The sequence below is a fragment of the Hydra vulgaris genome, chromosome 08 (genome assembly GCF_038396675.1).
Source record: "Hydra vulgaris chromosome 08, alternate assembly HydraT2T_AEP".
Classification (NCBI taxonomy): domain Eukaryota; kingdom Metazoa; phylum Cnidaria; class Hydrozoa; order Anthoathecata; family Hydridae; genus Hydra; species Hydra vulgaris.
The window spans coordinates 6,542,557-6,552,500 of NC_088927.1; the positions used below are offsets into that span (position 1 = coordinate 6,542,557).

The following is a 9,944-nucleotide window of genomic DNA, read 5'->3' on the forward strand; positions in this document are numbered from 1 at the left end:
AAACCTTTACTGAATTCGCCAATATTAACAATATTTAACTTCAACAAAACTCAGTTATTTATTGCAAACAACTATTGCAATACTGTCGACATTCCTATATCGAAGAATGGTAACACACTCACTGAGTTATATTCTTTATGTCTTCTTAGATTATCATTCACTACTGATCTCTCATGGAAACCATATATACAACCAATTGCTAAGTTAGGATTTGCTAAGGTTGCTTTTCTTTAACGTGCTCACCATTTTCTTACTCCTGATTTCATTCTGTACCCCTAAAAATCTTTTATTAATCCCTTTATGGAATACTGTTGTCATACTTGAGCTGGTTCTTCGAATGATGCTCTTTCTCTTTTAGACAAGGACAAGGCTTTATTTGCTAAGCTTGAGCCTCTCTTCCATCGTTGTAAAATTGCATCTCTTTCTCTTTTCTACAAATACTATCATGGTCACTATCATCTCTAGTTCCATCAACCAAAACTCATTCTTACATGACTCATCATTCAGCAAAGCCTCATTCTTTTACTTTATCTGTCCCTGCATACTCTGAAAACTTTAATTTGTCTAATTTTTTCCCCGCACTTTACCCTTTAGAACTCTCTCCTATCTTCCTGCTTTCCTGAATCATACAACCCACAACTTTTAAAGTCTCCTGTCAATCGTTTCCTAGTACTTTAATTCTTTTCTTTGTTTTCTAGAAACTCCCAACTTAAGGCTGCTTGTAGCCTTGTTGAAAGGCTGCTTGTAGCCTTGTTGGGAGTGAATCAGAATAAAAAAGAAAACAGTGTAAGCAACAACTGACCCAATAACAATTCCATTTGACTACAAATTTTACTCTTTTTTCATTGTTTAAAGTTACATTTAAACTTTGTTTTACTTTTAAAAATTGTTTAAACTTTGTTTTAAGTTTAAAGTTTTATCTTTTTGTTTTAAGTGTTAAGGCTTTTTAAAAATTTTGCATGTCTATAAACATTTTTATAACTTTATTTTTATAACTGTTTCAAGTAACTTAAGTTTTAAGTTACTTGAAAAAGAAAAGTAACTGTTTAAACGACTTAAGTACTTAAGTGAATTCATATTACTTAAGTAAAATCACATAAATATTGGTCAAATGAAATAAACAAAAAAATTTTTTTAAATTTTTATTAAAGTAGACCAATTTTCAATTTTGTATACAGCTACTCTAAAAGTTAAGTAATAACATTTTTTTAGTTCAACATTTGACAATATTTCAGTTTTTGTTTTACCATTCAATTTCAACTTTGTCAACTTCAATTGGACATGCTTAATACTTTGCCAGTTGTCACAAAAAAAAATTTTTTTTTTTTTGATTTATTTCTATTAAATTTGCCTTGAGTTGAATAAATTACGCAACGCTAAATTTCACTAATAAACAAAATTAAAAAGATCAAAAGTTTTCCCACGCAGAGCCTTAAGTTGAATAAAAAATCAAAATATCCAGTTGAATAAAAATCACCACAATCAAGATCTCCTAAATCTTTTTTTTAAATAAATTTAGAGTTGCATAATTTACAGACGATCCCTTATATATTATTTTTATTTATCTAGTTTTGCTTTTACATATATTTCTAGTAATATGTAAAAAAAAAAGTAAAAAATGGAAAGTGAATGGGTGGAGCTTTCATAATAAAAACTATATGAAATTCATGTATTAAACATGTATTAAATTTAATAACAGATTAAATTTAATAACAGAAACATGTATTAAATTTAATAACAGATCAAAATATTGTTCTCTAAATAATAAGGCAAAACAAGCAACAACAACATAACTTAACCATTTTGAAAAAGTAGAAAAGTTGATAAAAAAGATAAAAAAGGAGTTTCTTACTATGCTTTATCATCAGAATCTTTAAGTTCAAATTCAAGACTTTGGAACAATCAAAAGCCAACTTTCGATTGATACCAGTTTTTTCAAGAAAGACTCTTTGGAACTTTTTTTAGATCAAATGGTTGCTGTTGATCTTATTCTCATTTATAAAGTTTTGAAAAATATTATACTTATAAAGTGTTAAAAGTATTGAAATAGTTTGTGTTTTTAATTAGACATAATTAAAATAGTTATGCATAATTATTGTTTTAATTATATTTTATTATTATTTAATATTTAAATTTATTTAATAGTAGTTTTAAATATTTTGATTTAAATATTGATACATAAAGGAACGGCTGCTCAGGGTCTTTAAAGTTCAAGTTCAAGGCAAGCTACAACTTCAATGTTTTTAGAACACAAAAAAGATAGTCTTAAATTAATTGAAACAAAGCTTAACAATTTTGAGTTAAACCTTAATAGTTATATTTTTAGAATAGTTACAGATGGAACCCGTGTAATAAAAAAAAATGGAAGATTGTCTCAAATAACTCATCACATGCCTTTTTCATGGGATTCATGTGACAGTAGTTAATGCACTTTATCAAAAGAGGCATCCATAATGTAGGTATGCAGTAAAACCACTGATTTAGGACCCCTCCCCCTTTTGAATACCTTTATACTTTAAACAACTTTTTCCCCACCCCTCCACAGCATACTTATACATTTTTATTACAAAATCAATCTGCCTTCCCCAATGCATAAATTTTTCAAAACATTAAAAACAAAATAACAAAATTTAGTTAACTTGAGATACCATTGTTAAATAACGTGATTACTTAGACATGTGGGTTAACACTATCTAAGGTTACCTTGACATGTGGGTAACATTGACATATGTTAGATTTAATGTTTTTACCAGTCACTCATTGACTACTATTCAAATTACTTTAACAGATGCTAAAGCCAGATGTTGAATGAATAAATGTAACTATTTTATTCTGCATAATAGTAAGTATAAATAACAACATAATACAGCAAGCATAAACAGGGTTAGGGTTTAATTTATAAGGTTAGGGTTCATTTAGTAAGTATAAATAACAACATAATACAGCGGGCATAAACAGGGTTAGGGTTAGGGTTAGGGATAATTTATAGGGTTAGGGTTAGGGTTAGGGTTAACTAATCTCTAGTTTTTTTGTTACAGAACAACTTTAGTTAAAAGATTAGTAATATCATTTTCTATGTTTTTTTGATGTTGTTTCTAAATACTAAGCATTTAAGATTTTTTTGTAGCTTTTTTTTTTTTAAACACGTATTTCAGTTTTGGGGTAACATTGACAGGAATGCCGAGCGACCATGAATCATGAATCATTAGCCATGAATCAAGCAAAAATTGGCAGAATGCTTACATCTGATGAATTATTTATGATTACATGAAATGGAATCAAACAAGGTTATCCCTAAATTAAAAGTTAACCTTAAAAAAAATGCGTGTTGTATGCGTGTGTAAAAAAATAAAAAAAAGTCAGGAGGAGGCGGGTCTCGAACCACAGACATTCCAGTCAAGGCCTTATCCAAATAAGCTAAATGTGCGTATAAGTAGGAAACAAATAATATGCTTATTTTTAAAATTATTATTATTTTTTTCCATATAAAAAATAAACTTAATTAAAATTAACTAAATTAATTGACTTATTGCAAAAGAAATTATTGAATGTTATATTGTCATCAAGCTAGAGTATGCATGCAAAATTTGAAGAAAATCTATTATCAGGAAGTGACTCAAAATTAATTGCAAGATTTGATGTACACAGACAAACAGAGACAAGGAGTTAATAAAAGCATTGCAGAAAGTTGAAATCCACACATTTGGAGTTTTAAATAATTTCACTTTTTTTGAAACCTAACAAGACATACTTTGGAAAACTTATTTTTGGAAGCATTATATAAGCATACACAATGTGAATAATTTTACTTTAACCACACTTGAACACCTGTAAAAGCGTCTTATTAACATATTTGTTTGAGTATATAGATTTATTTATCTTTTTTTATATCCATGTTTTGTTCTAACAATGCTGCATAATACACCAGTATTATGTAACATTGTTAGAACAAAACATCAGAAACAAAAGATAAAAAAAAAATTATCTCTTTGTAATTAAAACAAACACAATTACAAAAATTACAATGCTGAAAGATTTTGTCAGAGTCAGACATTAAGTTATTAAGATATTGAGTTATTATGTTGTAAAGTAAAAAAACAAATTAATAGTTTGACAGTTTTTAGAAAAGTTTTTTATCATAAACTCACATACTTTTTTATATATTTAAGTAGACACTATCAGAACTAAAACTAAATGGTATTCTTCAATTAATAATATTTTATTTAGTATTCAATATAACATTTTCAATATTACTATTTCATAGTAATTTTTACAACCTTTTACAGCTGCTAATTTTTAAAACAAAAATGTAGGCTGGCGCTAGTACATGTTTCAAATGTGTTCTCTGAATTTGTTTGTCAAATCTAGAACCAAAATTTTACCTCTCACAATGTAAGTTATACTAATTATGGCACAAACTATACTAATGTCAATGTTAGCCCATATAGAGGGTAACATTGACAGTTGAACGCTAACACCAAAAACAATTATCTATCAATAAAATTAATTAATGTCTAATTAATTGTGTCTAATTAATTGTGTCAATGTTAAACCACTTTACATTAAATTTCAATAATAATGCTACCCCTCATGATGTAACTTTAGCATTTACAGCATTAAACATACTACTGTCAATATTAACCCAAATAGGGGGGGGGGTAATATTAACAGTTGAACCTCAGCAACAAAATTAATTATTTATCAATAATATTAGAACTAATCAATTATAAAATAATTCTTAAAATTTTTATTAAAATAATCCTTCATCAGTTTATGGCAGCAATATCATTGGTAAACACATAGAAATATTGCATACCAAATTTAGTTTGTCACAGCTAAAAAAAAATTACTTTCAAGATGCAACCAAAATATTTACATACTCGCTGTCTTTAACACCCCCTCCCCTCCATGTATGCATTTGTACATTTTTGGGTAATACCACCTCCTTCCATACCTGCGTACATACTTGCATACTGCATACACACTCCAGCATCTGCATCTGTATCTAAAATGATTTCCTGCCTAGACTCTTCTACAGCTTGTAGCCCAGACAACATACCTGTTATTGTCTTGCAGAAGTGTTCTCCGGAGCTGTCATCTATACTCTCAAAACTATTCAACAAGTGCTTATCAGAGTCTTGTTTTCCAGCCTGCTGGAAAGCCGCATCTGTTATCCCTATCTTCAAAAATTCTGGGGAGCGATCTGATTCGTCTAACTACCGTCCCATAAGTCTTCTTCCTATCATAAAAAGGTTTTTGAATCTTTAATTAACAAACACTTAGTTTCTCATCTTGAATCTAATAACTTACTTTCTGACCATCAATATGGATTTCGATCTTCTCGTTCTACAGCTGATTTGCTAACAGTAATAACTGACAGGTTTTACCATGCATTAGATGGAGGTGGAGAGGTTAAGGCCATCGCTCTTGACATTTCAAAAGCGATTGATAAAGTTTGGCATGCTGGTCTTCTCCATAAGCTTTCTTCTTATGGTGTATCCGGCAACATCTTTAAGATCATTGAATCCTTCCTTTCCAATCATAGCATAAAAGTTGTCCTTGATGGACAACACTCTTCTTCTTATTCTAAAACTTCAGGGGTTCCTCAAGGTTCTATCCTTGGCTCTATACTCTTTTTAATTTACATTAACGATCTTCCAGATATTCTCACATCTAAGGTGGCATTGTTTGCTGATAATACTACCATTTATTGTTGTCGTGATAAGAAACCAACACCCTCTGATTGCTTGGAGGGGGCATTTGAGCTTGAAAAGGATCTCACTTCTGCTACAGCATGGGGCTCACAGTGGCTGGTGAACTTTAATTCAGATAAAACTCAATTTTTTTCAGCCAATCGTTATCGTAATAATTTAGATCTTCCTATATTTATGAACGGTGATGTACTCGATGAGTCACCTACTCTTCATCTTCTAGGATTAACTCTTACTTCCAATCGTTCTTGGAAACCATATATCAAATCGGTTGCAAAATTAGCATCTGCTTAGGTTGCATCTCTTTATCGACCTTGCCACTTTCTTACTCTGGATTCTATTCTCTATCTCTATAAATCTCAAATCCGGCCTTGTATGGAATACTGTCGCCATATCTGGGGTGGATCTTCTAATGATGCCCTTTCTCTTTTAGACAAGGTGCAAAAACGCATTGTAAACATAGTTGGACCTGCTCTTGCAGCCAACCTTCAACCATTATCACATCGTCGTAATGTTGCTTCTCTTTCTCTTTTCTACAAATACTATAATGGGCACTGCTCTAAAGAGCTAGCGTCTCTTGTGCCATCTACTAAAATTCATTCTCGTGTTACTCGTCATTCAATTAATTGTCATCCTTTTTCTGTGACTGTTCCTAAGTGCTCCAAAAACGCTTATTCGTCTAGTTTTTTTCCTTGAACATCAGTTCTTTGGAATTCGCTTCCTTTATCTTGCTTTCCTGATTCATATAATTTGCAATCTTTTAAATCAACCGTCAAACGTTATTTTGCTCTACAATCTTCATCTTTTTTTTTACAGTAACTTCCAACTTTAATTAGTGGCTGCTTCCAGCCTTGTTGGAAGCGAAGATGTTTAAAAAAAAAAAAAATTTTATGGAAGATCCCAAAAAGCAAACAATCTAGTAGAAGATAAAGATTTTTGCTATTATAACTAAGAAGAGAATACTGAAAAAGTTGATGATAATGATAATGAAGCTAACAATCAAACTATCAATTGGGAAAAATTACTACTTGACAAAAAAGCTGTTAAACTATGTGAGCTTGATGTTAGTTAATAGGAACTAAAACCATCTTTGAAAAAGTTCAAAAATTGCAAGATTTTTTAAAAGTTCATCTCTAAGAAATGATGACCTTCATTGCTTTTGTCTTTAGTTAGAGAAACAGTTGGAAAATGTTGGAATTTTAAATTGACTGAAATGATTTTAAGATTTCTACAAATGTAACCAGCAGTTAGAAGATCATTAGAGCATTTTAATGCATCGGGAATGCTACCAACTTACAAAAAGATTAAAACTGCTAGATACTTGGAGATTTTTTAGAACTATTGAAGCTAGTAATCCCTTTGTAAAAGAGATATGACTCTTTTTAGAGCTAGAAAAAATTTGTAAATTATTTCTAACAAAATTAAAAGATCAAGATACAACAATAAGGTAAACTGGGGTGACTTTGACTGTGGATAAGACTTTTGCCCAGTCAGAATTTTTTGTTTCAAAACAGTTTATATTTATTACCCTAAGTTATATTGGTTAACTTTATGTGGCAAATCAGAGGAAATTTATAAGTCATTTAGTCTAACCTATTTATAATTTATAAGTCTTCATAAATTCTTAAAAATAGCACTTAAGTACAAGCATCTAAAATCTGTATTATTTTAGTTGTGCAAATTTTTACATCCATAGCAGTATCTATTAGAGGTATATCACTGAAATATGCACTGAATTAATTTTAAATTATCATTATTTGATTTTATATTGTTTTGGAAACTAACCCCAACCATGAAGGTTTAAACCTTTTTTTGTAGCTAAGGCTAAAAAAAATGGGGTGACTCTAGCCCAGGCAGAAGTCACTAAGTGTGGCAAAAAAATATTTTTCGAAATAAGTTTTAATGATTATTTATAATTATTAGGTTTATGTGGTGTAATGATAAAAATTGGGATTTTGTGTTAGCAGTACCAAATCTATATGAATATTTATTTAGTTTTTTGGGAAAATATTTCAGTTCTTAGTTTAAATATGCTTGAAATTATTTACTAAATCATGAAAGCAGCAAGCCTGTTACTTGTAATTTTGAACAGGTACATAAACATGAAAAGTTTAAAAATAGTCAAAACAAAAATTATACAGAATAATTTTAAAAACGCACATCTCAAAAAACATGATGGCTATTATTTAGATCTACAATAAAAAAATATTATAATACAAAAAAATTAAATATAAAAATTTAAGACTTAGGCAAAATAAACTGTTCTGCTTTCCTATTTTTTCTCAGCTTTCCTGTAAAATCATGACTTAAAGTGTCACAAAATATATTTAGAAAAAATCATAATTTGTTGACTTTTTATGTCACAAAATCTTTTTTAAAACTTTATTTTTGTAAATATATTTTTTTATACCTAAACATTTTTTTTTTTTTTTTTTTTTTTTTTTTAAACATCTTTGCTTCCAACAAGGCTGCAAGCAGCCACTAATTAAAGTTGGAAGTTACTGAAAGAGAAAAGATGAAAATTGTAGAGCAAGATAACGATTGACGGACGACTTAAAAGATTGCAAATTATATGAATCAGGAAAGCAAGATGAAGGAAGCGAATTCCAAAGAGCTGATGTTCGAGGAAAAAAACTAGACGAATAAGCGTTTTTGGAGCACTTAGGAACAGTCACAGAAAAAGGATGACACTTAATTGAATGACGAGTAACACGAGAATGAATTATAGTAGATGGCACAAGAGACGCTAGCTCTTTAGAGCAGCGCCCGTTATAGTATTTGTAGAAAAGAGAAAGAGAAGCAACATTACGACAATGTGATAATGGTTGAAGGTTGGCTGCAAGAGCAGGTCCAACTATGTTTACAATGCGTTTTTGCACCTTGTCTAAAAGAGAAAGGACATCATTAGAAGATCCGCCCCAGATATGGCAACAGTATTCCATACAAGGCCGGATTTGAGATTTATAGAGATAGAGAATAGAATCCGAAGTAAGAAAGTGACGAGCTCGATAAAGAGATGCAACCTTAGCAGATGCTAATTTTGCAACTGATTTGATATATGGTTGCTTATTATACCTAAACATTGTATAGTTGCTTATTATACCTAAACATTGCTTATTAAATCTATGCATCTTTTAGCCTCTTTTCATTGGGTTGTGAAAAAAAACACGTGGGCTCCACATGTTAAGTCACCTTAACACGTGGAGCCCACCATTTAATATTTTTTATCAACCTTTTCGCTTCCAACAAGGCTGCAAGCAACCGCTATTAGAGTTGGAAGAGAAAATGAAGTTTATAGAGCAAGATAACGATTGACAGATGACTTAAAAGATTGCAAATTATATGAATCAGGAAAGCAAGATGAAGGAATGAATTCCAAAGAACTAATGTTCGAATGTTTAAACAATAATTTAAGTGATTTATATTCTATTGTGGTGTGTAAAGGAACCTTTACAAAAAAACAACTTCACCATTACCTAGCCAATATTCCATTTTTAATATTGAAAAAAGCTTCACAATGTTTTGGATCACTAAAAAAGTTTCCTCAAACACTCAATAATTAAGGAAATAATTTTTGTGGTATTCATGCACTAGATGTTAAGTTGCAAAATTGGCCAAAGCCCTTTTTTTTGAGTGAATAATAAAAAAAATTTCCCATCTTCTCTCCATCTTCATGTTTTCCTGACTCATACAATCTACAACTTTTCAAATCTTCTGTTAATCCTTGCTCTTGAACTTTATTTTTTACTTTCTAGTAACTCCCAACTTAATAGTGGTTGCTTGCCCTCTAAATCTGCTAATCTTGCTCCCCCCCCCCTTATTGCATCGTGTGGGGTAGCCTAGCCACAATTCTGGCTCATCCATATGGTGGTACTAGAAAGAAAAAAATAATAACCAAGTTGTAAATATTTCTACCTTTTTGTGTTGGAAAAAGATTTTTTACCTCCCATTATTTTAGATTGATCATAGTTTACAAAATTATACAGAAAAACTTCCAGAAAAGACTTATAAGATTATAAATAACTTTTGTAGAATTTATTTTTTTACTCTAAATTTTTTATAGCTGATATATTAATATAAAAATTTCGAAAATAATCACCATTTTATAAAAAAATATTGTTTTAGATTTTACAGCCTAGAAAATGATATTTTAAAACTAAAACTAAAATTATTCACAATGTGAATAATTTTACTTTAACCACACTTGAACACCTGTAAAAGCGTCTTATTAAC

The 9,944-nt window shown here is 30.0% G+C and overlaps 1 protein-coding gene across 3 annotated transcripts in view; it reads right to left on the reverse strand.

The window, feature by feature from the left end:
- The window catches only part of LOC124805829 (palmitoyltransferase ZDHHC4), a 56,923-nt gene that overhangs the window by 44,536 nt on the left and 2,443 nt on the right, over positions 1-9,944 (reverse strand). The gene's annotated exons all lie outside the window — the stretch shown is intronic.